General features: G+C 42.7%; 1 protein-coding gene across 6 annotated transcripts in view; it reads right to left on the bottom strand.

Moving 5' to 3' along the window:
- Sulf1 (sulfatase 1) overlaps positions 1 to 25,849 on the bottom strand; it is a 165,088-nt gene that overhangs the window by 124,263 nt on the left and 14,976 nt on the right. For 3 of the 6 annotated variants that reach the window (XM_021155418.2, XM_021155402.2, XM_029479758.1), the window contains exon 2: positions 5,425 to 5,519. The exons of 1 other annotated variant lie outside the window; for it this stretch is intronic. The gene's annotated coding sequence lies outside the window, so the exon portion shown is untranslated. Of the gene's footprint in view, positions 1 to 5,424; positions 5,520 to 15,217; positions 15,501 to 25,849 lie in introns of those variants that run through there. 2 more of the 6 variants (XM_021155395.2, XM_029479769.1) reach the window with 2 other exon arrangements.

Here is a 25,849-nt window from a genome sequence, read left to right as displayed (position 1 = left end):
TCATCCCATTGGTATCTGCTATATTCTTTAAACACAAACTCAACAGACTGCATGTAGAAGTCCAGAGTAGAGAGATCTGCCTTCAAGTTGCATCCTCAGCACCACAAACAAAACCCAGCAGACCTCTCAAACTCACTAGATTTGATGGTGTACTATCTGAAGGGACCTCCTTAACTATGTACAAGTATGAGAGACTTTTCCTTACTAACCCTTGTTACTTGCATAGATTTTTTTACTGGAGACACATGTCAAAGTCTTTTAGCCTCAAAAGGGTGAAAGGACAATGCATAGGATGTGTTTAAATAAAAACAGCATTAGAATACAGGCAGCCACGTAGACTTCCTACCTACTGCGCTTCGGGAATGTTGTTTATTATAGGGAAAAAGCGACAGCAACTGACGTGTCCCAGCCCATGTAAGAGAGCTTTATGCACAAGCCAGGGAGTGCTAAGAAGGTAATGCACAAACTATTATAAGCCGTTTGTTACCAAGAGAAAGTCAATCAAAGTAAAATCCTCTATCTCCCATGTGTGTAGTTCTAGGAGATACTATACACTACTATGTAGAATTGCTGGTTTTGGAGGAAGTAGAGTGGCTGGCAGAATTTAATCCCCAGCATGGTAACAACTAAAAACAAATAGATCAAACTAAAAAGCAGCCACACCACGGAAAATTTCTATGATTATACCAAATGTGTATGAACACAGAAAAACGGATGCATTTGAGTCGTGTGCAATTTTTGTTTTCTTTTAAAGCTTTTTAAAATTTCATAGTAGTCAGCTATTATGCTGTCTAACAATTAATGTATACTTTTAAATAGTATTAGCATTCAATTGCCTTCTTTAATGGGAAATGCTTAGAGAAAGATTCCTCATAAGACAAGAGTCCACAGTGTGCATTGCCATAAATGCTTATTGGATACTAAGATTTTAGCAGTGTTTAGAGTCTGCCTCAAATAAATCCTTTTAGAAAAGATGTGGTTTAGTAGTGTAGGTGATGAACAATCTTAAACTCACTTGAATATAAATTAACATATTATATTTGATATGAAATATCATATAGACTAAAGTGTCGAAGCACGGAGGTGTGCTTATGAGGACAAAAATTTCCATCCTGGAGGAGGAGAAGGGACTCAGTGATTAAGCGTGTGCTGTTCCTTCCACAGACGTAGGCTTGGTTCTCAGCATCCACATGATGGCTCAAAATTGTCTGTAAGGATGCTTGGCTTTATTAGGAGGTGTGGTCTTGTTGGAGTAGGCCACTGTGGAAATAGGTTTTGAAACTCTCCTCTCAACTGCCTGTAAGTTAGTGTTCTCCTAGTGGTCTTCAGATCAAGATGCAGAACTCTCAGCTTCTGCTCTAGCACAGTGTCTGCCTGAACAATGCCATGTTTCCTGCCATGTTGTTAATGGACCTCTGAACCTGTCAGCCAGCCTCAATTAAAAATTGTCCTTTATAAGAGTTGCCTTTCGAGGCATGGTGGCGCACACCTTTAATCCCAGCACTCGGGAGGCAGAGGCAGGTGGATTTCTGAGTTCGAGGCCAGCCTGGTCTACAAAGTGAGTTCCAGGACAGCCAGGGCTACACAGAGAAACCCTGTCTTGAAAAACAAAACAAAACAAAACAAAAACAAAAACAAAAACAAAAACAAAAAAAGAGTTGCCTTGGCCACGGTGTCTGTTCACAGCAATGAACACCCTTAATAAGGCACTGTCTGTAATCCTAGTTCCAAGGGAGCTAATACCCTCTGACCTTCATTTACCCTTGTGGTACCCATAAATACCCTCTGTCTCTTTCTGTCCCTGTCTCTGTCTATCTCCTTTTGTTTCTTGTCTCTGTATCTCTCTCTCTCTCACACACACACAGATAAACAATTTGAAAAAAATTTCTTCCTTGGTGGCACAGTAGTTCAAAGGAATGAAGACACTTATTGTCAAGCCTGACAACCAGATTTTGCTCTCCAAGACCCACATGATAAAAGGAGAGAACTGACTCCCACATGTGTATGCGAATACACACACACACACACACACACACACACACACACACACACACACTCACACACAGTAAATAGAACAAAATATATTTTTACATTTTCATTCCAGTTAGGTGTCTTCAAGACTGCGGATATAGTGTTTTCCAACATGCACAAAGCCCTGGGTTCAATCCTCAGAACTTGAAAATTAGGCTTAGTAGCCCTAAAATCTCAACACTTGGGAGGTGTCAGTAGCAATGTCAGAAATGTAAGGCTACATAGTGAGCTTGGTGCCAGCCTGTACTATGAGAGTCCCTGTCTTAAACCAAAAACAAGCAGCCACCAACAGGGTTACACAAGGCCTTCATTTTCTCACAGACATCATAGCCATTATTATAAGCTAACCCACCTAGGTGTACCCAACCTTGTTCAACAGTGCCTTGGCAGAGCACAGAAGGGACAATACCAGCCATTTCTATTCTGACAGAAACTGTGCTCAATGAAAGTTAACTATCTGTTCCCGCATGGGAGTACTTTCTATGTTAATCCTAAAGTTCCCAAGTGTCCTGAGACAGTTCTCAGTGTTCTTTTGGTGACTTTCACATTACAATTTATCTGTCCTTAGAACAAAAGCCAGCTTTCTAGGGGCTGGAAAGATACATCCATATAGTTCCACAAGTACCCATTGTCTTCTAGCAACCCAGCTTAAGAAGTTAAAGTGTGAAATGTCTGTCACAGGCCCATGGGTTTGAACACTTGGCCCAAACTGCTGATGTTGTCTGAGAGGCTTATAGGACACTTAGATCATAAGGCCCAACAGTTGATATAGGCCACTAGGAACAGACCCTTGAAGATGATATCTGCTTCTAGCTTCATCCAAACACTCTTCCTGAACTGCCCAGAAGTGAATGAGTTATTCTGTGGGTTCTCAGCCTGACAGACAAAGCCACTGCTGCCACTGTGCCTTGCCATGACAGCCTTGAAACTGTGAGTCAAGATAACCTGCCCTCCCTTAGTTTGTTCCCGTCAAGAATGACACCATGGAAAGCTAAGTAACTAACACACCAAGTTAGGAGGTGCCTGAGGTCCGCCTATGCCTCTCCTGGTTCTGTTGGTTGAGTTATGTTTTTTGGAGGTAAAGAGAACTTCTAAAACTCGGGAAGCAGATTTACATAGTGATGCTGGAGAATGAATGGAGGTCTTTTCACCCTAGGAATGTGTTCTAGCTATGTTCCCAGTCCAAGTAAGTGGTTCGTGTGTGTGTGTGTGTGTGTGTGTGTGTGTGTGTGTGTGTGTGCGCAGGTGTGTATACATGTGTGTGGCTGTGCTTATGTGTGTGTGCCCATATGTTTGTGCATTTGCATTTGTATGTACGCATGTATTTAACCTTATGCTTCAGGTGTGAGGCCAACTTTGTGGACTGGTCTCTTTCATATTTACATGGTTTGGGGGATCAAACTCATGCATTAGGCTTCAGAGGCAAGCCCTTCTAGAGGCTGAGGCATCTCCCAATTCTGAACAAGTAGTTCTTAATGCTCGGCAACTGTAAGGTAAGCACCATTTTCCAATGATGGCATGAATAAAGAAGCAAAGAAAATGGCACAGGCGACAATTCTGAGGCCACATTTGTCAGTAAAATGCTCCCGGTTGTCCAGACCTACTCTAAGGAACCCATTTCTACAAAACTCCCTGCACAAGAGTATCAGGCATACGAATGCAGATGTGGCTCAGGAGGGACAGCCAGGCAGACCTGATGTTTGAATTTTTCTGTCCAAAGATGAAAAAAGGAGATTGGAACCCGCTCTGTGGGGAGCCGGCAGGTTGCTGAGAAATATGTGTTTTGCATGTTAAAGTTGGACAAAGGACTCTGACCCGGCAGTAAAGAAAACAATCCACTTCCTCATAAAACAAACAAACAAACAAACAAACAAACAAACAAACAAACAGCAAAACACTAAAACCAAAAAGAGTACAAGACTTAAAGGGGAGAATTTCTCATTAAAGAGAGGAAAGTGTGAAATGAGAAGTCACTGCTCAGAAAAAGCAATAGAATTCCAGAAACTCGTCCATTTCATAATATGGGACAACCTAAGATGCTATGGGGTAGTGGGCTTCAGTAGCAGCGGTTTTCATCTCCTCTGTCGCTGATTTTCAGTGGCATCATACCTGACAGCAGCCTTGGTCTCAGAGAAACGCAGACACATTGGCCTCAAGGTTCACAAAGAGATGGAGGAGAGAAGTTTCTTCTACGCATGTGCCTTAGGAGAAAGCATGGGATTTTCTGCTTGGGAATGACTTCCTCCAGTATGCAGCAGCATCTGCTTTTCTTGAGACTAAGTGTTGCCAGGTAGACTCCCTGGCCTGGCACTCTGGATACAATATTTCCTCATCTTCTGGATCCTGGATTGTAGGCCTGTGCGACCTTTCCCAGCTGCTGCCAGCTTTGACATAAGGAGCGCTCTTTTCTAACAACTTCACTTTCTGTTTACTCCACTTGCAGATGACAGGTGGAGTAGCCTGACTGTTATTGTGATGTCCCAGACAGAGAAACTGGTGGAGATTGTCTGAGATTGAATACTAAGACACTTGAGTCACCCTGGGTGGCAAGAACCTTTCAACCATTCCCCTTTCACTTGTCATAAATAGGGAAATGGAATAAAAAAATCCCCCTCAGAAGACAGACCTGAAATCCAGACAGAATGACTTTGTTTTGTTTTCTCTTCCTGTGTGAGATTCATGGACTTTCTAGTGATTAGAGGACTGTTTCCAAGACAACCTGGCTCAATGCAAGCCTTTGAAGGAAAACCAAAGGATGAAGGATGATGCTAAAGAGGAGAAATCTGAGACCAAAAGCATAAGCTAGGGCTGAGGTTGAACTGGACATTTGAGGAACAACTCCTTGGAGTGTAGACCCCTAGACATCCACCTTCTCGGGGTGTTCTAGGGACCAATGTCTAATTGCTGTGGCAGCTCCCACAGGTCTCCCCGCTCCCACGCCATTTAGGTCCTACCCCTCATCCTTGCAAATAAGAAAGGATGAAGACAAGCTGTGGACAGGATGGGTGACATCTGTGCACTCCTGACACTGCAGTACCCTGGGATGGCTGAGGTGGGTGGCTGGCCTGCCATTCATTTCTTGACTCTTGAGAAGCAGAAATCTACCTAGTTTTTGAACACCATATGATGTTAAGTCGTGTGTCTCTTTGGAGTCCTATTTATTATGTACTATTTGTGGCACACCTGAGGACTGATCTCAAAGATATGGCGCTGCTACCTTCAAGGCCTCTCTTGGCTCTCTCCACCAAGATGGGGAATGGCATAGGAATGGGTTGGACCACAGGCTCTGATTCCTGTTAGCTCTTAAACGTCCCTAACCCCTAGTCAAAGTGGCACACAGTGCTCAGGTAGGCCCTGGTTCAATTAGTTAAGAGACAAAGCTTTGATGAGTACCTTTGAAGCTTCCCTGCAAGGATTCTGCCTTGAAGAATCTTCATGTCATTTGCCAAATTCACCTTCTCAAGCTGATGGCGGCTGGCCCTCAGCACCTGTGACAGAGAACAAACCAGCAATTTCTCTCATCTCTCAGATGTCACCCTTTCACAGGATCCAAAGGAGAGTATCGTTAGGCGTAATCTTGTGACAACCACACATTAATTCTTTGAAACATACTGGGTAATTCAGCCCTGTTCTAGAAGCTTCCATTTCAGCTTCCAGTAGTACCATTTCATATTATTCTTTGCTTGGGTTTCATACACTCAATAAAGGAGAGTTCCTTTTTAAAAGATTTACAGTGTGTCCCAAATTTAAAAGTTGAGGGACGTCTAATTTCAGGTTGTGGGAAAATGCGCTGAATCATAGAATCTTTCCAAAGCTGTTATTTGATGAGTAGCACAGCGGGCCTTTACAAGAGGTTCAGCTTGTTTCTACTATGCACTTACAACAGGTGGAAATGTGTCTACAGTAAATGTAGCCACTTCACCCGAGAAGCAGCACTTGCTTTGGTATCTTTCAGGAAGCATTTCACATCACACTTTAACACGTACATGGTCCTTATGTACAATGTATAAGTCAGATGAGGAAATAATAGGATAGAATAGGAAAATGTCACATCATTTAACAATCCAATATGTCCTGTGCCTTTAAAGTCTCTTTCTCATGAAAACAACAGTGTTAAAGAGAAATTTTATGTAGAGCTTAAAGCTTTCTTACCTTCCCATAGGTGAGTACAATTGTATGTTGGCGTAAACAGAGGGACCCTCAGAGGCCATGGGTGCAGATCCTTTGCCTCCCCAGACCTGCATCCTCTTGCTCTGGTTAAGTGTGGGCAGTTTTAGGCTCTACCCTCAGAGCAGTAAGCATCCACTCTCTGCTGTGATGTAGGATGCTGGTTGTGGTCAGGTTGGCATAGTATAACATCAAGATAACCTACATGTTTTCTGACACTGATCTGGCCACACTTCTGTGGGAGGATGTTGGGATCCCAGTGATAACACTTTCTGGTTATGTGACATGGAGCGAGTTATTAGCCTCTACCCTTTTGAAGAGCAGTATGGCTTTGTCTCACAAGCCCGACACCCCAACAGGGAGAAAGGAAAGTAGCCTAGCACTCTGTGTTTCCCTGAGCAGTGTTCTGATATCCTAGCAGTGAGAGGCAGAAACATGGAACCACAGACTGGTGTCCAGTGACCACCGAGGAAATGGAGAGCTGCAGTAGAGTATCATTCTCTAGTTCAGACTGGCCAGAACTCACTATGCCAACTGGGTGGCCTTGAGCTCTCATCAACTGTCTTGACTTAGGTGCCTAAACGCTGAGATTACAGACATGGCACCTGTACCCCAGCTTTGATAATTTTGTCTGGTAACATAAACCAAGGTGAGACTCTAAGACCAGTTGTCCAGGATAAGATGTGACTAAAGATCTCCTTGGCAGCAGTTCCTCAGCTTGTTGTCTTAGTACTTTTTTAGTGTTATGATAAGACACCATGACCAAGATGAGTCATTAGAGAAAACCTTTCATTCACTTACAGTTTCAGAGAGTTGGAGTCCATGACAACCGAGCAAAGGCACTGTAGTGGCCGCAGCTAAGAATTCACATCCTGACCCACACGAAGGGCACAGAGATACTAGGAAATAAGTCTTTTGCAACCTCAACATTGTTCCCAAGACCATATTTAGAGCTCCTCTAATAAGGTCATACATCCCAAACAGTTTTATAAACTGAAGACCAAGTATTCAAACATATGAGCCTATTTGAGCCATTCATTCATTTATTCACTTACTCATTCATTCATTCAAAGCACCACAGTATCTTTCTTCTCCCAGGTTTTATGCTTGTTGTTCCTGGCCTAAAATGCCTTCTTTTCTCTATTCCACATCCCTTGCACCAGCACAGGTTCCCCTTTGGCAACCTCTGTTTTCACTTGTTGCTATCAGCACATAGAACCTGAGATGTAATATAGCACTCTGTTATTGCCTTATCTCTCCTGTCAGCTTTGAAGATTGTTCATGGAGGGCTAGGTCATAGGCTGCATCTCCATCTTACCCTCTTGCCACAGTGTGTAGCTCTGCTAACTGCAGGGTGGTAACTGATCATCACTATAAACTCAGGCAGTCAGGATCTGAACTGCATATTGATCCTTGGTTTGGCTTAGAGTTTGTTCACATTTGGTTAAAAAATAACCAATTTTAATAGTATTAAAAGCTATAATATTAGTGGCTGCAGAGATGGCTCAGCACTTACTGTCACTGGCTGCTTTTGCAGAGGACCTGGATCCCTAGCACCCACATGCTGGTTCACAGTTGTCTATAACTGCAGTGCTAGGGGATCCAGTGTTCTTTCTTGGCCTTGGTCATCACTACTCACAGATGGCGCATGAAAATACGTGCAGGCAGAAACCTCAGACACATAAAATAAAAGCAAACCATTTTTTGGAAAGATGTAAAATTAAGAATTAGTTCTTGGCCGACTGTGAAACTAAATTAGGAAGTGGGTAGTCTTGATTTGAGACACTTGCCATTTCTCTTTCCAAAGTTAGACAATTTCTATAAGCAATCACTTGGCTCAAGACTCAAGTGTTATATGAGGTATGCATGTGCATGTGCATGTATGTAACTGTGTTCCTGAGTCTGTTGTTATGTTCCTAGAATGATGTGCTAGGTGAGACGTGAAAGACTTCTGAAATCTTGGTCCTAATGTCTGTAAGGGATGGGCATATATGCCAGTTGATTAGAAGTTGCCATCCACAGAAGAATACCAGACTTTTACCTACTGGTAATCTTCAGAGAAGTAGAACTTAGTTTTCTAGCTGCCAAGCTTGGGTCAGCCAATTTGTGCCACTGTGCTTTTGGGTCCCTGGTGCAGAACTAGGTGACTGAACTCTGCTCTGTTCTTGTCCCAAGTGTCAGATATTCAGAAACAGAGCATTTCTGGTTTCCCAGCCTCACCAGCTCATCAGATTTTACTGCAGAGAAATATCCTTAAGCCCCCAGGCTTTGGTGGAAGGTTAGAGATGCTGTGTTGGTGATGGATTTTTTTTTTTTTTTGTAAGCTGTTTTAGACTTTTCTTTCTTTGCATACTGCACAGACACAATTAGGAACGGCTCAGTGGGGGGTTCTCCTTATGCAGGTAGATGTTCTTTTATTGTCTCCCATTAGTGGCTCAGTCTTGCTGCTAAAGAGCATTCTTCCCTGGATCCTTTGACCCTGGAAAGTTGTCCCAAACTGCTTTCCCTAAAGGATGGTCTAAACGCCAAAAATGTCCTCAGTAGAAAATTGCACCAAACCACACAAATCCTGGCGTGGTGAGTGGTGTGTTCATGTGAGAGGATTACTTCAGATACAATGACATGAGACCAGAAAACATGAGAACTTCAGAATCCAAACCCAAGAGAGAGTGGAGGAGCGTCCAGCTTTCCATAGAGCCTGTAACTAAGCATGCTCTGCACTCAGGTGTCTGAGTTCATCTGAGCTTCTGACGCTACAGAGGCAAGCACTGTGGCTCAAGCAACCTGCATGGAGGAAACCCTGGTCAGCATAACCATGCAAGCATCCCATACCCAGAGAAATCACGGAGGACTCACTAGCAGTTCAGGAAGCCTCTGCTGCCTGCAGGGTCTCTTTGTGGACCGGTCAGGTGGTACCACATACTAAACTGTATTTTCTTTCTACCCCTCCTTGTGCCTTTGAGAATCTCCAACATTATCTTTCTTTCCTGCCTCTTGATCCTCTTCCCCTCCCCCTTCTCTTTGTTATGGGAGAGGTAAGGCAGGGCCTTAATCCGTAGAGCAGGTTTATCTGGAATTTTACTATGCAGCCCAGAATGGTCAAGAATTCACAGAAATTCCCCAGCCTCAACTTCCCAAGTGCTGGAATTGGAGCCATAAATCACCACACTCAACTTCTTTCTCTTTATCATTCTCTATTTGTTTTCCGTTTCTCTTCATTTCAGGAGCGTGTGGCAGGTTTTTATTCTGTAGCCCAGGTTGGCCTGGAATGCACTATTTACCTCATGCCAATCTTCCTGCCTTTCTCTTTCCCTGCTTCACTTCATCCTTCCTGCTCCCTTCTCTTTTCTTCGTTTTTTAAAGATAAAGTCTTGCTGCATAGTCTAGGTTGGCCTGATAATTTCTACTTAGGCTAACCTGGGGTGCACAATACCTCAGCCTCTCAAGTACTGGAATTAAAGATATATATCATCCGTCTTATATTTGTTCATTATTTTTTTAATTTTGAATTAGATTCTCTGTGTGTGTCTGTGTACCCATGTCCACACATGTGCCCATATGCATATGGCATGCTGTGTGTAGAGGTCAAAAGATTAGCTTCACTCATGCTAGGCAAGTTCTTCCACAGCTACACATCTAGCCTTAGAGTCTTTTTCCCACCATGCAATAAGTCATTTTGGCCGGGCGTTGGTGGCACACGCCTTTAATCCCAGCACTGGAGGGGCAGAGGCAGGCGGATTTATGAGTTCGAGACCAGCCTGGTCTACAGAGTGAGTTCCAGGACAGCCAGGGCTACACAGAGAAACCCTGTCTGGAAAAAAACCAACCTCCCCCCCCAAAAAAAACCCTAACAAAAACAAAAAAACCCAAAAAGTCATTTTGGCAAAAACTGGAACATTTCCATCATATCAAAAATCAGACAGGGTGAGGTACAACGTCATGACAGAACACTTGTCAAACATTTGTAAAGTTTGGTTTCAATCTCATCCCCCAATTCCCCCAAAAGTCAAAGATAATTTTCAAAGCTTTAGTCACTGGGAGGTTGGAATGACCCATCAGCTCAGATTTAGATTATAATCAAACACCATCTAAGAAATGATTTTTAAAAATTTTGTGTTAGAGGTAGAAATCCCTTTAAAATCAGTGCTTAAACAGTTCACCTACTGAGAGGAAATAGTATACAAGTTTACAAGTCGAGCCACAATGTCTGGGGCTAAGTCTCTTTCATAATCAATGGCATTTACTCTGCCCCGTTCATGTGGGGCATGAGCTCAGAAATCCAGGAAATTCGAGATGCTTTGTCATAGAAGATTGAGTGCTGAGCATAGGAAGGGTGAAAGTGTTTGAGAAACCCAAGGTTATCAAGTAATCAGACCCCCAAGACTGGAAAAAGTCTCAGCTTCCTGTCTGTTCAGCAGGCCGTTCTGTTTGCCTAAAATGTTAAATTGCCTCCCAACGGCCGCAGCTGGATGGAGATGGAGTTCGTAGTGAGTAAGTCCTCAGTGCTCTTACACAAGTCCTGAGTTTGGTTCTCCTCTCCCACCTAAGCAGATCATAACCACCGGTTAACTATCCCAAGTGATTCCAAGAACTCTGGCATCATCTGCCTCTCCCCATATACATAGACTTAAATAATAAGTCCTTAAAGAAGTCAATTATAAATGTCACCAGTCCCTCCTCTGTACTCCCACACTTTACTGAGGAGTGCCTCGACCTGGCTGGTGGACTTCAGAAGAAATGGTTGCAGTCCTCTTCTGTGCCAGGTAATGAAATACAAGCTTTGGTCTTGGGGTGCCTCCTCCAAAGTGAAGCGCAAGCCACCTAGGGAGAAGCCTTCTTTTGGATGGGCAAATAGCACCAAATCTTGAATATATGATGCTCCAGAAAGTGCTCCACTCTGCTCAGTGCTCATGGCAAGGTGAAAGCAAATATTCTTTCTTTTAAGGCTAAACTAAGGGCACCTAGACATGGCCTTTCTCTTGTGAAGTCAATGAGAACACAGTCCCCTAGACAGACAGCAGGGACCAAGAGTAAAGCAGCAAATCTAGTGAGCCCGGATACAGACTTTTCTTGGGAACACTAACACATAAGACGGATTAGTATTTACCTCCCTACTTAGCATTGCATAGAGAGGAAAGTCTGCTAATTTTATACTCTTAAAAAGCTGTTTTTAAGATGAAGCAGGGGAGATAGCTCAGTCAACAAAGCATTGCCATTTGGGTGAGCACCAGGGATCACTCTCCAGGCTCCAGAATAAAAAGCCAAGCAATGGTATGAGCCTGTAATACCAGTGCTAGGAGGATCCCAGGAGCTGATTGGCTAGCCAGCTTAGCCTAACTGGTGAGTCCCAGGTCCCAGTGAGAGACCTTGTCTCCAAAACAAAACAAAATAAAACAAGGTGGATACAGTCAGTGCCTGAGGAAGACAAACAACCCAGGATGTCCTCTGGTATACACACACACACACACCACACACACACTTACATGTGCTTACACACATTTACACACCCCCACACTTAGACACATACTTAAAAGCTTATGTACACATCCCTCACTTACATGCACATAAATACATGCATGTGCTCACACACACTTACACACTTAAATACACATCTTAAAACACACACACAGACACACACACACACACACACACACACACACACACACACACACACCCCTCTATCTTTATTCAATGGTACAGTTCCTTACTAACAACACTGCCAATGTCAGTGAACTCTATTCTCAGCTTGCACCTTTTGCTCCATTGTGTCCTCCTCTAGCTAGTTACTCATTCAGCTGCCTACATCTGAAACTACATTAGAAATGTTCTGTCCCTTCATTCTGCTCATCCAGGCCCATGCTATGAATATTATACCTTCGAAAAATGTCTGGAATCTTCGTCTGTTGTCCACCTTCAGAGCCCAGGCCCCACACCTCCCATTTGATGGCAATGATCTCTTCTCAGTTCTCCTAGTTTGCAGAGTTCTACTCACTGGCCTTCGCACAGCCCATACTTCATATGGTCAATAGGAGACACAGACAACATCTTTCTAGGACTCGGGGTGTAGTTCTGGGGTGGAATCCTTGCCTAGCATTTAGAAGGTCCTAGACTTCATCTCCCGTACCACGAATACAAATAAGCAAGAATATTTCTAAACTATGAATCACATCTGCTTTCCATTTCCCAGCTCTACAAAAATTCTTTTGTCTCTTCTTTGACTGAAAAGCAGACCCCAAAATAGTGGCCATGGAGGAGTAGGAGTTCTGGGCCACAGGCGCTTCCCTCACTGACCTGGGTTTGCTGCAGGAACAGCAGCCAGAGGAATTAACACTATCAGAGACTGGAGAGACGGCTCAGTCAGTTAACACTGGATGCTCTTCTAGAAGACCCCAGTTCAAATCCCAGCCCCTACATGGCAGCTTACAACTGTCTGTAGCACCAATTATGGGTTATCTGGTACCTTTACTGACATATACAGGCAAAATACCTGTGCACATAAAGTAATAATACCTGCAAGTCTCTTAGTAATATACTCCGGTGGAACTATAGATTGCAGATCAGAAGCGAGTCTGTGGATGTGTGCCTCACTAGAATTAACATTGTGCTGACATATCTCTCTTGGATTCAATAACCAGGCCATGACTAGTTCATAGACTAGTCTACCCCTCTGTACTGTTCATCAGGGCTCTTCCTTTCTGGAAAGTTCTTCCCATCAGCTGCTTATTGTTTGAAGCCCAGCCCATCACCATCACCTTGTGAAAGGTCCTGGCTTCCTCAGGCAGAAGTAACAGTATGAATTGGGCATCTTCTCTCAATCCTGAACACAATTCCTTTTCAGGTATATATAAAAAAAGCTAACTATTATGGGATTATCTGTTGTTTTGGTCTGTTCCTCAGAACAACGACTCTTCTAAGACAAGACACTTTACCCACCTGAGTATTGCTACTGCTTAACACAGCGTGCCATCTATCCATAGTAGAGGTGAAGTAAAAGACGAAAGCAGGGGCTAGAGAAATGGTTCAGGACTTTGGAAGGAGCACTTACTACTCGCTCTTCCAGAGGACCCAAGTTCAAATCCCAGCATCCACATCAGGTATTTTATAATCACTTGTAACTCTAGCTCCAGGAGGTCCAAAGGCACACATAAAAATAAAGATAAATCTTTAAAAAAAAAAGATGAAAGCAAGAACAAACAGGAAAGCACCAAATGTACTAAAATAGCGCAGTTTTCAAACTACATGCTAGATACTTTTCTATATTACATTACTTCCCGTGCTAGATAACTTTTTTTATATTACTTCCTTGCTAAATACTTTTTTATATGATTTCCTTGCTAGATACTTTTCTGTATTTCTAACTGCACTAGATACTTCTCTGTGTACTTCCTTTTCGTCCTTCCAACACGCATCCCCTGGGGATATGTAGTTTTGTCTCATTTCATAGAGGTCTTATTGCTGCCTTATCTTACTGCTGGTCCTCAGGTGACAGTGACACAAACTCCGATCTGGATCTTCTCTGTCTGTGTCCCCTCTGCTGTAACTGAGGCTAAGGTTGAGATGACAGGGCTGGTCTTTGTAGACCCTGCCTGACATAGAATGTTGATGGATTTCATTCCAATTTAGAGGTAAGATAACTAGGGCTCAGTTTCAATTGTATCTTACAATTTCTTGATAGTTACAGATAATTTTAAGTAGAAATATAATTTAAATACGATTTTTAAATTTAATTGAAATAATTGACTTATTTGTTTTTGCATTTTTTTTTCCTGTGACAAGCTCTTCCGTGTATCTTCAGCTGGTCCTGAACTCACGATCCTCCTGGCTCAGGTTTCCGAATGCTGGAATTGCAGGCATTCCACCACATCTACCTTAAAGGAAACCTTTAAAACTTGATAAGGAATCTTTATATTTGGTCCATTTTGCACGTAAAACAGAGAGAGAGAGAGAGAGAGAGAGAGAGAGAGAGAGAGAGAGAGAGAGAGAGTGCTACACACACACACACACACACACACACAAAACTCTGTTATACAGGACGCAAGTTTGTCTAGTGCTGCAAATGACTGCTTAGTGGATTAATCACAATGCTTAGAGCATTCAACCTTAGGCATCCTTGTATATTTCTAAGTTTTCTTTCACAAAACAGTATTGAGTAATAATAATTTTCCATTTCTCACGATACGAGGAAATACAGTCATGGCCTTACCAATGCAAATTATACAATTACCTCCAACAGAACTTTATTCCCATGGCCTTCAGTTAGCAACAGTAGTTCTACCTGTTCAGAGCGTGCACCTCACTTCTGTTGCTCTACAGGGCTGGAGAGAGGTGACATCTAAAAGCCACATACCACATCCCCGAGCTAAATATTTTACGAATGCTGCATTCTTTATGGAGAGCAAGTTTAATAATTTGGCTCTGGACTTTGCCAGCACTTAAGTTGCTTTTGTCCATGCGTCTTTAATATTGAACCATTTGGTCTACAGTGAAAAAAATTAACGAAAGCTAACGTGCCCACTGAAGTCACTGTGTTTGTTATGTTTACAGAAGCCAGCAAAAGTTTCAAGCCTCGTGTGAAAGTTTATTTCATAGTATAAAAAGATATGTCAAACAATTATATTTACCTGAAATTGTGAGTAGCCAAAACAGAGAAACTGAAAATGAAGACAGTTACAATCTCTGCATTGCCCAATGAACCAAGTGAGTAACCAGGTTCCTTCCTGTGAGGACTTCGAGCCAGCCTGCATGTAATGTAGCCAGGCTAGGCTAGACTAGAATGCACTGGTCAATCTAAGAACCTCTTCCGGGTGTTATTTTGTCAAGTGAATTATCGTCTGAAATCTTTTTCTCTTCCAGTATTTTTAGGAGAGCCCAAACTGGAGGGTGGTGAACTTTGGCTAGAGACACATTTTCCATCATCTAAGCATCTCATGTAGGGGTAGGATCACAAAAACATAAACTGAACAAGAGGCAGAAAGGAAAACCTGTCGTCTTTCTAGCAAAAGTAGATCATCATACTTACAAAAGTCGCCTTGAAAGTCTTCTCTAGAGAAAAGGCTCCGGAGCAGGGAAGAAGCAGAGGAGCAGAGATTAGGTGGCAGCAGGGACTTCCTTCCTCCTCCAGAATGGGAGAGTCATTGTTCCTTATCGCCCTGACCTCTGCGGGGCTCCAGGAGCCAGGGAGGGAGGCTTGGCCTCTGATCCCAGCCGCCCTCTCTCCTGGCCTCTGGGCCTCGGATTTCCAACTTGCAGATAAAACTGCCCGACCTGACACCAGTTCCAAGATTCATTAGGGACTGACTGCGAAGTGCTTGCAAGATGCAGTTATATAAGCCCGGCGTATTATTATCATCACACACCCCCATAGACCCAGCTCTGCCAGACAAACAAAAGGCAGTTCCAAGAAGAGGAGGAGCAGAGGCACAAGTTCCACTGGGGGTGAATTTCGGGACACTGCTGAACTGACTGGGGGAAAAAAAAAAACCACCAACAGGCAACCCAATAGGAGTATGCAAACCTCCACAAACAAACTGAGTTGCAGCTGGCGGGCTGGGAGGGAGGGGGCGGGGAGGGAGTCAGGGTTTCCAGGCATGCGGTTTTGGCGCTTGGAGCATCCAGTACAGTAGGTAGCTGTGGCAGGACTGAATGGATGAGGAAGATGTGGGCTTTGGAAAACCAGGCATTCCTGAGGCCAAGTACTTGGTAAACACTGATCGTTCTTAAACCCGGACCCGGTTGTCTGTTCTCATTATTCCTGGTCTCCTTTTCCTAATGGTGGTTTGCAGGGAGTCTCCTGTGCTCTGTGGAGTTCTGTTTGAAACTTGTCTGGGTCTCTGCTCTTTCCTTTGTGAGAGCAACTCCCCACCCCCAAAGCCAGAGTCATCTGAGAAAGTTCCCTGCCATGGTCCTCATTTCTTAGCTTTTTGTTGTATTTTCTTTCTTCCTTCCTTCCTTCCTTCCTTCCTTCCTTCCTTCCTTCCTTCCTTCCTTCCTTCCTTCCTCCCTCCCTCCCTCCCTCCCTCCCTCCCTCCCTCCCTCCCTCTCTAACTCCCTCCCTCTCTCTCCTTCTAAAAGATTATTTATTTTATTTATTTTTTATAAGATTTATTTATTACATGTAAGTACACTGTAGCTGTCTTCAGACACACCACAAGAGGGCATCAGATCTCTTTACAGATGGTTGTGAGCCACCATGTGGTTGCTGGGATTTGAACTCTGGACCTTCTGAAGAGCAGTCGGGTGCTCTTACCCACTGAACCATCTCACCAGACCTATTTATTTTATGTGAGTACACTGTAGCTGTACAGATGGTTGTAAGCCTTCATGTGGTTGTTGGGAATTTTCAGGACCTCTGCTTGCTCGGGACAACCCCACTTGCTACGGTCAACTCGGCTCGCTCAGTCCCTGCTCGCTCCAGCCCAAAGATTTATTTATTGTTATACATAAGTACACTGTAGCTGGCTTCAAATGCACCAGAAGAAGGCGTCAGATCTCATTACGTGTGGTTGTGAGCCACCACATGGTTGCTGGGATTTGAACTCAGGATCTTTGGAAGAGCTGAGAGATTATTATTACCCTTGCCTGCTCTTGGCATTCCTGCCCTGGTGTAAAGACTCCTATCCTGTCACTTAAAGCTCACAGTTTGTGTTTGTACAGTAATTTTCCCCTTCCGGTGCCGCCCTCCAGTATCACCTACCCGACAGCATCTTAGAAAATGAATCACTCTCAACAGGTGGATTTAACAGTCCTTGTGTTTAGGACCTTACACTCACATTCCAGCTCCTCATCTCAAATCTCTGCTCCCCTGGAAAAGCTCACCCCAATTTCTCTCCTGTCTTAGTGTCCACAATGCATCTGACTACTGTTCCCAGAGCTCCCTCCTTGTCAGATCCTGCTGATGGCCCAACTTAGTGAGTTTACTGAATTTGTTTGAGATCAGGTTTCACTTTGTAGCCAGGGCTGTCCTGGAACTCACAGAGATCTGCCTTCCTTTGCCTCTGCCTCCCCATTGATTGTTAAAGGTATGCACCACCAAATCTGGATGGCATTGAATCCATCTTACAGCTTGACTGAATCTCACCTGTGTCTTTTGAGTTACAGAAGAGCCTACCCACAAGTTGGTTGTTCTGGGTATGTATGTAATAGACTTATACCGGTTTGTGGTTCCCCTTCCATGTTTAAATGATTGAGAATTCCCATGTGTAAATGACTGAGAATGTAAGTTTAAAAGGGAGAGGCTATTTATGGGATGATTCCCCGGTAGGGCAGTCTCTGGATGGTCCTTTCTCAGTCTCAACTCCCAACTTTGTCTCTGTAACTCCTTCCATGGGTATTTTGTTCCCCATTCTAAGAAGGATTGAAGTATCCACACTTTGATCTTCCTTCTTCTTGAGTTTCATGAGTTTTGCAAATTGTATCTTGGGTATTCTAAGTTTCTGGACTAATATCCACTTATCAGTGAGTGCATATCATGTGTGTTCTTTTGTGATTGGGTTACCTCACTCAGGATGCTATCCTCCAGATCCATCCATTTGCCTAAGAATTTTATAAATTCATTGTTTTTAATAGCTTGGAAGGCAGAAGAGGGCATTGGACCCTCTGGGACTGATGGTTGTGAGCCACCATATGGGTGCTGGGGATAGAATTCAGGTTCCGTGAAAGAGCTATCACCCCAGTCCCCTAATGAGCATTAGTAACCTACTAGTATCTTGAAATACAGTCATTTAACCTTTGTTTTACCAATGGGAATACCAAGCCTGGCTGTGGTAACCCACTCTTCATCTATAGAACACAATCTCTGAGGGAAGCAATCATTAAGGAGGGAAGATTCATTATGGATCATGGTTCCACAGACTTCTGCCCATGCTGGCTTGTCTGTTCTTTGGGCATCATTCCAACTCGTATTAGTGGTATAAGCGACTAGGTTTGATATCTTGGGGCCTCATTGAACCCAAACCCACAAGTTCCTCTGTTTCTCCCCGATTTGTAGTCCAGCTAGAAGGAAAGACTCTCCACTTGGCTTGGCCCCCTGTCAATCAGATCAGCATACATCATCCAGTCATCAACTCAACTCAGCTTCCTGGGCTTCAGCTCAGTCCTGCCATGGAATTTGTCAAAGGAGCCAACCCTGTTCTCCCCTGCAAGCTCTCTCTGGCTAGACACAGACACTCCGTCCCAGCTACAAAAAGCTAGCCTCCCCCAGTTCTGTGATTCACTGTACTCCCAGTCCCAGAGTGCATCTGGTCTCGAGCCTCCTCCCCCAGGCAGTGAGTACATGACTAAGTGGATCTACACTGCTCAGCGTCCAGTGCTGTGAGCTCAAATGTCCCCAGAGCTCTAGGGTGGAACTAAGAGAACAAAACAATGACCAGACATTAATACTAATACTAAAAGGAATTTATTACACAGACCTATTGCCAAACAGACCATCTTTAGACTTTCGCTAAGCATTATGCTATTCACAAGTAGAAATAAATTTTAGCTCAAATAATGTCAACCAGAACTAACCTTTATTAATTTCTACACCCTTGAGCTTTGCCATCTGCTGTTTTTAATTTGTATTTTGCTCACCTAGAGGTCTGGGAGGTCAGTAGCTTTTTCCCTTTCTTTGAGCAAGCTTTAGCTCCAGTCCTGCCTGGAGGCAAAGAATAAAAAGATGACCCTTTCATGACTGTCATTTAAATCCACTAACTACATTCTTCCAGGAAAAAGCAGCAGAAGGAATTTTTCTCATTTCCATAGATGGCAGATTATAATAAACATTTTTTTAAACCTGAGACATCCTATTATTAATATATTCCCAAATTCTCAGCCCCAGAAACAAACCTTCCGATGTAATTTCTTTCCTGGCCATGAGATTTACAATGGAAAGGTCATGTTTGCACTAGACTTTGGTTTGAAATTAATCTTCTCTCCTTGTATTTCTATAGAATCCAGGCACTTTATCATTTAGTCATTTCCAAATATGAAATGCTTGTCATTCTTGAACAACAACCTAATCTTCCCTTTGTGGGTGGAGAAAGGAAAACCGCAAGCCACTGCCAGGATACAGATCACTTGGAGGGTTATGAGAAGGCCTGAAGTGCCTTCCTCTATGTCTCAGTCTTCAAAATAAAGATGTAAAGTGTTCGTGCAAAGCCCATCTGCATCTGGGCATGGGATACTCTGGGAGTGTTGGCAGGAGGATTGCAGAATTGGGTAGGCAAGGCTAAGTAGTGAGTTCTTTTTAAAATGTTGTTTATGTTTTTTTAACTGAATTTGTTTAGTTTTAGTAAGAGTATGAAATACTGGATTTTTTGTTGTTGTTGGTTTTTTTTTTTTTTTTTTTTTTTTTTTTTTTTTGGAGGGTGTAGTGGTGGTGGGGCTGTTCCAAGACAAAATTTCTGTCTGTAGCCCTGGCTGTTCTGGAATTCACTCTGTAGATCAGGCTGGTCTCAAACTCAAGAGATTGGCCTGCCTCTGCCTCCCAAGTGCTGGGATTAAAGGCATGTACCTCTATACTGGGTTTCTTTGTGACATTTTCCTGTCATTCTATTTTGCTTGTATTTATCCCCTGTCATTGTCCCATATGCTGCCCCCTACTCCAGATGGTATCTGTCTTCTTCCTAAATAGTGACCTTTCTGTTTTCAAATTATGGATGTGTAGAGTTAAATCTAGGCCCCCTCTAGTGAGAGAGAATATGCAATTGCAATGTGTGTCTTTTTTCTCCTCTCTCATTATATATAATTAGTTAAAGGTCAACTTGGGCTAAATAGCCAGTCTCTGTCTCAAAAAAGAAAACCTCAATAACAAAGTTTACTTGGATTCTGTTGTACAAAATAAATAGATATCTTCAGACCTCCCAACACTGAGGCTCAACCTTCACCATACCTCCTTGTCTTTCTGGTGCTGTCACCTATATATAAACATACAATATTAGAACAAGGACCCATTTCAGCCGTATCTGTTGCTCATCAAACCTCTACTAAGGGGGTAGGAATAGCTCTTGTAAAATCTCATAACATTTTATCGACATATACACTGAGCTTTTATGTTATTCCTGAAGCCAGACGAGACCCTGCCCATCCCCTCACTTCAGAGGCTTCCTCGCTTGACTAATTCTAAAGAGTAAATTGATTTTCTCATCATTTGCTGCCTTTGACAATAGGAAGGCCGGCGTGCCCAACATTACTAAAACGACAGCTCCCTTCCACCCAAGGGGAAAGAATGTGTGTTAATATCTTTAATGACTGGCATCTTTATGAGAAATGCGAAATCATTTATCCTCAGCAATAACTCGCCTAGGATTAAAACATACTTGGGGCTTAGAGCGGAAGTAATCTGTCAGGAGAAATTATTTAGACTGATGTGAACTAACCGAGTAAATTGGCTTCCGATAGCTTCCTAAGGACATGTTGATTCAAGTTGGTTGAAAGTTAGCATGAGATTCAGGAGAATGTGGTAAAGAACTGGCATTCTAGAGGCGGAAAACGTACCACCTTTACTGGATAAACTCGGTTGTGTCTACTAGGAGCTCGAAACGATGTCAGGAGGACACTGAAATCAGGAGGACAAGCTGAGTAAGAGACAGATGGCTCGCTTACTCAGAACAGCAGTGGGACCGAACAGAACCACCTCCTTGTAAGGCCCTGGAGTATTCACTGGGCACTAGTCTAGTCCTCTCAGGGCTGCCTTTAAAGGACCAGTGCTGCTTTGGAGCCAGCTACTGTGCTGCAATGTGCAGGAAGATCCGCGTCCTGCAGGAGCACCTGCCTCCACCAGTGATGACAGCTAACAAGTTACCAGGGTCTCATTATTCTCTTCCTCTAAATTTTCACAGCAAACTCTTTATTATTTATTTTATTTATTTATTATCCTATTTACCCAGAAACCCTAGGAAAGTATAGAAGAAGCATTCTAGCTGTCTGGAAATCATAGTTGGTCTGGAAAACAGGCATAAATTGTTAGAGAATGTAAGCTGCCTCCGTGTAATTGATGCTCACACTTTACTGTTAGAAGCTTCTCAGGAAATCTGAGAGTCTGAGTGTCTTGTAAGAACTTGTTCAGTGCTACCTTTTTTAGGGAATGGGAAACACATTCTCTTTCCATGGAGCATTGGCTGAGAGGGGATCTCGGTAGCCACTTGGGTTTGTGTGTTTAAACATGCACAGAGAAAGGTATGGGTTGATGGCATAGCTCTGTGACAGATCCCTGGCTCAGCACAAGCCAAGTCCTGTTCATTCCTTGATAACCCCCCAAAACAATTGTGATATACACACACATGCATACATACATACATACATAGGTTATGTCTGTCTGTCTGTATAAACAAAACCAGTAAGAATCTTGTTTATGAGATGGAGACGGATAATAACCTCAATATTTCTCTGTCTTTAGACCAAGGAATAAACAGTCCTTTGATGGTCTAGGAAATGAAAATCTTCATGTGAGTATATATGTGTGTTGTGTATGCATGCATGTAGATGCCAGAGAATAACATCTCTGACACACCTCAGATGCCCTCTGCCTGGATTTTTGAAACTGTGTCTCTTCCTGGCCTAGCCTGCTATCCACGCTCTGGGATTTATTGGCCTCTACCTCTCCAGTCATAGTACACTAAATTAAAAGCACATTTAATGTCATATGGGTTCTGGGGCTTGGATTCAAGGTCTCAAGTACTTTCCTGACTGAACTATCTCCTGAGCTACCAATTCCATGTTTTATGGTAGAATTTTAAGATCTAAGCCTAGGTACATTAGGGGAGAGTAGACTGACAGAGACAGAGAAGACATTGAGCACAAACTAAATCAAGTTTGTCACTTGGTCTCTGTGTTTGCAAGTGGAGGCGCAGATGCTAAAGTGGTGTCATGCATGCCAAGGGTCAAGTGCTGGGGGGAGGCAAGAGGAACAGACTGGGTGTAGGCCAAAGGGGAAGTAGGGGTTGTAAGAGATGGGACACAGGATGCCATCCACTGCAGAGGTGCCGACTAGAGATGCTGAGACAGAGAGAAAAGGCCTCAGTAGGCAGAACCTGCATGAGCCCCTTGCCTGGGGCTGAGTACTGCCCAAGTTGTTATGAAGCGGAGGCTAAAACTTGAGCCAGGGACAAGCAGAACAAGCAGGAAGGGAAGTGATAACGGCAGGCAGGGCCAAGCTGAGTCACCTGAGCAAGGTTGCCTGACTCCAGAAGAAGCAGATTTTACCCATAATCCCCTCACATTGCAGTAAAGTGTGTGCCTGAGGTGAATGTGTTGAACAGGAATCTCTGGACTAAAGCAATGGTGGCTTTTCAGAAGCAAGTGGAGCTGGGTGAAAGTGGGCCTCTGTGCTCACCTGTCTTATTCTGGCAAAAACAAAACAAAACCAAAACCAAAACAAAACAAACAAATAAACAAACCGCTATCTGGATGATTGACATGTGAAAGTTCAGAGTGAAGAGACACCACAAAAGGGGCCAATGTAAGTGTGCCTTCAAGGGGTGTGGCCTGGGAGGCAGAGGAAGGCAGATCTGTGACATCAAGACAGCTTGGTGTACATCACAAATTCCTGTCAGCCTGCGTTGCATAGTGAGACCCTGGTTTTTTGTTTTGTTTTTTAAGGGAGAAGGAGAAGGAGGAGGAGGAGGTGGTGGTGGTGGTGGTAGTGGAGGAGGAGGAGGGGGAGGAGGAGGAGGAAGAGAAAAAAGGAAGAGGAGGTAAGGTGCAAAGGTGTTTGCCACCACAGGCCCTGCTTGACTCATTGCTTGGTGGGAAAGTGCCTGTGTCATAGCTGTGCTCCTGCTCTGGCCTTTGCCAAAAATTTTGGATTCTTTATTTAAATGCTTAGAGCAAAAGGAAGGAAAAATCCTGAAATCTAACCAGCAATATGCCTGAACCTTTTTTTTTTCTTTCCCTTTTTCTTTTTGTCATTCAGACAAGTGACTGTAATCTAAACAAAGTGATCCAGTCAAAGGCCACATCTGTCAAATTATCAAGAGGGCAGTTCAGCTTTCCAAGGGCTGACTTAATCATTTAAAAGTATAATTTGTTTTCTCTCTCTCTCTCTCTCTCTCTCTCTCTCTCTCTCTCTCTCTGGCTTCAAGACTGTGCTTCGCTATAAAGCTGAGGTTTGGTGAGTTGAGCCAACTTAAATTTTAGGTCTTGTGTTTAAGTATTTAGACCATAATGCCTTAAAAGCTTTTTAATAGAGAACTCTAAACATCACCCATTCATTAAACAAGCAATTATTGAAAAATTAGAGTGGACCAGGGACTGTTGTGGATTCAGATAAGATTTTTCAACTCACCTTTTAATATATATATGTATGTGTGTGTGTGTGTGTGTGTATGTATTCTTACAAACTATGTTCTTGAATAGAATTTGGCAGGGTTAAAAAAATTAATAAATACAAGGAAAAGAAATTGATTAAACTCTCAACTAGGCTTAAGAAAAGAGAACACCCAGGGCAGGACTCTTGCTCAGTGTTGGAAGCCTGGGTTCAATCCTTAGTGCAACAAAAATACATTTAAATGTATATGTATATGATGTGTGTATATACATATAAGGTTCACTGAGATAGCTCAGTGGGTAAAGGCACTTGCTGCCAAGTGTGATAACCTGAGTTTGTTTCCCTAGGATGCATGTGGTGGAAGAAGAGAACCAACTCCTGAAAGTCATCCTCTGATCTTTATATATCTGTAATGGCATGTATAAATGTAATAACAATTTCAATAAATAAATGAATAAAGGTACTATTCAGGGGATGGGAGAAAATGTAATATCTAGTTTCCTGGTATCCTATCCTGCTTTGGTGTCTAGCATTGCTGGAGGGGGTCAAACTCTAGAGCTCAGCTTCTTACACCTAAGTTGGGGAGAAACCAAAGAGAGAGAGAGAGGGGAGGGCTGAGAAAGGAAAAACATATCCCTTCCCCTAAATGTACTGGAAGTCATCTGTACACATCATGATACTATATTACTAAATGTTAATATTTCAATGTGTTTTACACAAGAATAAAAATATTATATAATGCATGACTTAATTTTAATGTTTTACCTAAGAATACAAAATATAACACAATGTATGAGACAGGCAGAGGCAGAGGCATGATTGCTTCAGTCTGATTTAAGGCTTGTCCTAGACAACATAGTGAGATTCTCATCTCAAAAATAAAGTCCAAAATTAAATTATGAATTGTCCTTGACCAGTAGCACTGGCATTTGTGACTGACTGGAAGGTGGTGTGGCCCTGGTTTGTAAAGACATTTAAGTGGAAGTTAACTTTTCAGTTTATACAAATGGATTACAGAAAAGAAGTGAAATCGATCCGTATCCTTCACACTGGGGCGCATCAGCTCTACTCTGTGTATAATTAACTAACTTTCTCCTGTTTTCATTTCTTTACTAAAACCCAAAAGCTAAAAAGAGTTGCAAATTTAATGGAAAATGATAAGACAACAAGAAATCAATTACTCAGATGAATCTGTGGTTGATAAATTGTCCTAATTGCTTGCTTTATAAAGATCATTCTCAGGTACATGTATTCCTCAACTTATGGTCGGTGGGGTTACAGCCCGATTGGGATGTTGAAAATTGAAAATACCATTAATTGAAGATTCATTTGGTCCATGTAACCCATCAAACATCATCACCTAGACACATGAAACAATCTCAGAACACTTATGTCAGTCTCCAGTTAGGCAAAACCACCCAAGCAACGTCAATTTTACAATAAATAGCTGACTATCTTAGGAAATTCATTAAATATTCTACTGAAAATTGAAAAATAGGGTGGATGTATGGGTGTTCTTTCAGCAGTTATGACTGTGGAGTTAATCATTAAGCTGAACCAATTTGTCAGAGTTGGCGCTCTCTCTCTCTCTCTTTCTCTCTTTCTCTCTCTCTGTGAGTGTGTGTGTGTGTGTGTGTGTGTATTGAAGGGACTGGGACTAGAAACATAAGAAAAACTCTGTTCCTCATCTTAAAAATATATTGAAAATAATCTTCAGAGGTTATGGTCTTGTTGACTAGATATTAACATTTTGGTGTGTATTATCTATGAAAGTTTCCTATCCTTAAAAATAGGCAGGAATTTAATGTATTTTATGTAATATTCTCCATAAGGTTGCAAAACCCAAATAAAATGCTTAAAAGTGCTTTACAAAGTTTTAGGTGTCAGTTATTATATGAAATGTAATAATGTATACTTGAGGCCCGAGAGATGACTCAGTGAGTTAAAGCGACAGCCACCAAACCTCAGTCTGACTTTGGTCCTCGGAACCTCCATGGGGGTGGGAGAGAAGCAATGCCCAAAACTTTTCTTCTGACCTACACGTGTGGGCTGTGACATGCCTCCTTCCAAATAAATATATAAATATAATTTAAAAAAATAAAAATGCACATTTTATAAATTATGGAGAAAAACCAAATTATGCTCAGAGAACTCACAACTTGTAGTCCAATACAGACAAGAAGCCCATTCACTGTGTAAAAAGCGGATGATTGGTACCAAATGTGTCTCTGTGTTGGGAGAACAAGAGAAAGTTTCCTATTCATCATTTTGAGTTGTTCATCTATGAGGCCTGATGCTTTTGGGGGTCCAGTCTTTCACTTTAGCAGTTTGTCCTTTTGTGTGTGTTTTGGAGAGGTGGTAATTGATCATCTTTGAGAAAAGGCAATAGAAAGGATCACTTCAAGGGGC

The sequence above is a fragment of the Mus caroli genome, chromosome 1 (assembly GCF_900094665.2).
Source record: "Mus caroli chromosome 1, CAROLI_EIJ_v1.1, whole genome shotgun sequence".
Lineage (NCBI taxonomy): Eukaryota > Metazoa > Chordata > Mammalia > Rodentia > Muridae > Mus > Mus caroli.
This window is presented reverse-complemented; position numbering and strand designations above follow the sequence as displayed.